The sequence below is a fragment of the Peromyscus eremicus genome, chromosome 12 (genome assembly GCF_949786415.1).
Source record: "Peromyscus eremicus chromosome 12, PerEre_H2_v1, whole genome shotgun sequence".
Classification (NCBI taxonomy): Eukaryota; Metazoa; Chordata; class Mammalia; order Rodentia; family Cricetidae; genus Peromyscus; species Peromyscus eremicus.
Window position 1 is genome coordinate 9515218 of NC_081428.1, and position 3650 is coordinate 9518867.

Below are 3650 nucleotides of genomic sequence, written 5' to 3' on the forward strand. Positions count from 1 at the left end.
CTGCCCATTCTTTGGTATTGCTTGTGTAATTGCAGCTTGTTTAAGTGCAGTTCCCCAAGTGAATATTACAAGCAACACTCCAGGCTACCGGGAAGGAAAGACAAATGGAGTTTTTTCTCTGTGCTTGATGAGAAATGATGAAATGAGAGGAATAATACTGACACCTGCCACAGAGTAGTTGTCAAATGAAAATTTCTCTTCAATGTCCTGGACCAACATAAACTCATTTACTTCTTTTTTTCACAGCACAGGAACAACTTTAAATATCATTTTTATTACAAAAACAAGAATATTCGGGGATAAGTTTAAGGTATAGTGATTCAGAGTAATCATATTGGTCAGTATTTCAGTTCTTTGCTGGTGGGCAAACCTACATCTATGTGTGCATCTTCTGATAGACAGTGCAGACAACTTGGCCTCCACTGGACACTAACGTATTTCTGTGTCTCATATTTATTTCCATCGTCTAGCAACTTGTCATGTTTTCTGATAACTGTCACTTGCCACCAATATGATCCCTAACTCAGAGTGTTTGAAAGCTATGGTACTGGGTTTCCTATCCTTACATTCATCATGTAGACAACCAATTTAAACACTAGAGCTTCAGAACTCCTCTGTCACCTCATTGCCTCTGCTCTACTTTAACATGTCATTCTAATCCAGGCTTAACATGAAATAGTGCAATCCCCTGAAGCTAATGCTTCAGATCCCTAAACCTCCAATCTTCTAGTTCTTCACACTTCTATTGCAGCAAAGTCATTTCCCCACATAATCAAGATTTATTGCTCCTTCCCTGCCTCCCCTCCCTAAGAAAGTCTGCCATGTTCTTCACTCACGTCCTACATGCTCAGTAGTTTATGTCTAAGTGTTCTAGTATTACTATGAACAGTGTCACCTTTGGCAGCCAATGCACCCATTTGGTAACTAATCTGTGTTGCTTACTATTTATACTGTTTGCCTTATCAATTACACATTTTTTTTTACTAAGCTCTTTTCTTCTTCTATCATTTAATACTTTCAGTGGTAATTTGTACATTAATTAGAGCAGTACTGTATCCTCAAGTTCCTCTTAGCTGTTGCCAGAGAGTTTCAGGACTGCGGAGTAACACCTCTGCACAGTTGCAGTATTCTCCTTTGAACCAAGTCTTCGGGACTGCCTGGTGCACCTTTTGTTTATGTTTGACCGCTTTCTAACTTTCACTGTGGCGTTCCTGTCCCCTCACCACCATCCCTCAAGCTGATTGTTCGAGACTTTCATCCTCCTCTGCTCGAAACACTTGCCTCTTGTTTTGTAAAGAGTATTAAATCTACCACGGGAAAATTTTATCAACTTTCTTCCCTCACACTTATCTACATTTGAACCCGTCTTTTGGGGATTTACCTAAGTCTCAATGGAAACCACATACCCTCTCCTATCAAAAAAAGAAAAAAAAGAAAGACAGACAGAAAATCATTCCTCCACTGTTCTTTCGATGCCAATGCCTTCAACACCTTGCTTGATAAATTATACTCTCTGTCTACAGTATTTTCCGCATCTATTTTTTTTTCCTCTACTGGCACTTTCCCTTTAGTCTGAAAACATGCTCAAGTCTTTCAGTATTGAACGTCCTGATTCAACACCAGATCACTTGTAGCTAGCTTGCTCCAAATTTAAATTTAAGGCTGCAAATGACTTTTTCACATTGTTTCCATTGGGGCTCTCTTTTTCTTGTCTCGTGTTCTCACTGTAACTTAATGAACAGCCTCAGTTCTCCAATGACTGGATATGACTTATGGTCCATTGTACGGCCTTTGATACTGATGACCACTATCTTCAATATTGTTTTTTTTTTTTTTTGCTTCCATTATGTTTCCAGTCAGTTTCTCTCTTCTTCTTGTTTCTATTGGTGAGATAAATACCATGACCAAAATCAGCACAGGGAGAAAATGTTTAGTTGGTTTACATATCCTAGGTTACAGTCTATAGAGGGAATCTGTAGTGGTTAGCTGTTCCAGCTTTGACCTGGAAGTACTACCCCCATCGAGGCTTCTGGTAACTGTCACACCTACAAGGCAGGCCGAGAGAAGATCCCTTAAGACCCAAGATTCGAATGTCCTAGCTTTCTTGGTTCCTGGATCCTGGCTCACAGATTATGTTTTGTTAAAATCAGTGTTCTACAAGGTGGTGCTACAAGAATTGCCACCAGTTGCCTCCAATCTCGCATCAATTTGTATCGTCACGTAATCATGGCACAGTCCATGCACTTGCTCAAATCTGAAAGCCCAGCTCCTCTGGGACGTCTTGTCTCTGAACTCTTTTTCTCCAGCTCTAGCTCTGCTGCATCACTTCATGTCAACTTCTTCTGTGACCACAGTTTGCAGCTTTACCCCACACTCAGCGGATGGTGTTCTACTCGTTACCAGAAGATCTCAAAGGGGGAAAAAGCACACTTCATGCCTTAGTTGCTTGTGTTTCTTCTTGCACATGCCTACACTTTCATTCCTTATTATAAGTTGAATTTCTTTTTACAGAGTATCTTTGGGAAAAAAAAATCTGTCACTGAATCAATTTCAACCTTTATAATCAGTGAAATAATTTACTGAACCCATTATGAATATAATTAAAATATGTTGAGAAAAACTAAACATTTGAACTCTTATCCAGAGAAATAGACCAATGGTGCTAGGAATATTTTTAGAGTCAAATGCACCTACACATAAAATGAAAACTAACAGAACATAAATCCAACATCATATAGCTGGGCAGACTTGATTGCTCTGTTTGGTATGATGAAGCCCATTATTTAAATGATCTTTATCTGAATTATTCAAACTGCAAAATTGGAGCTATGCATATCTCTTATAGTTTAGAATATTTAATGAAATAAAAAAGAAAACAGTGTTCCTAGTATCTTATTTGTCCTGTATTCTTGAACACTGACAAATAATTTTAAAGAAATCAGAGCCAGTAAGGCAATGAGGCCTGTATTACATCTGACAATCAGTTCTACTATACCTTCCATGCTGAAAGACAGGTAAATGTGGATGTAATGCTATGTTCATGGGGAAGGTGAGGTGCATGGGTGATCACACTTTAAATTTTATAGCATATTATTAAGTGATATTGTACAAATACATATATGGTGTTTCAAGTGTCGTACTTCTTAAATCAAAGAACAATTTCACTTTTTTTTTTTTCTGAGAATGAGGCTACTAAGAAAGTGATGACCAACTGAAAGAATACTATGAATAAATTCCATCAATGTCTACAGTGTGGGGCCTCTAGAGGGACTTGCCAGAAAGAATATTCTTAGTAAAATTTAGGGTTGTAAAAGTAGTAACTAGGTTAGAAAGAGACAGGCCTTTTTCATATCAGAGTGTAAGAATATGAAGGAATATTTTAAAGAATTCAGTAGAAATTTCATTACAATAAAACTGTGGGCTAGATATTTAGTAATTGAGTTTATTTTCCCCCTAAACACTTCCTTTTTATGTTATTTATGTAACACTAAAAGAACAAGATGTCTGTTTCCTCTGCTGATTGTTTCCTTTACTGTACAGAAAAAAATTCATTTTCATGTAGTCCTGTTTGTTGACACTTTGTTTAGTTCCCATGATATTGGTGTTCTATTTAAAATCTTAATTTTTGAAAAAAGGAGGCAAAAACATAC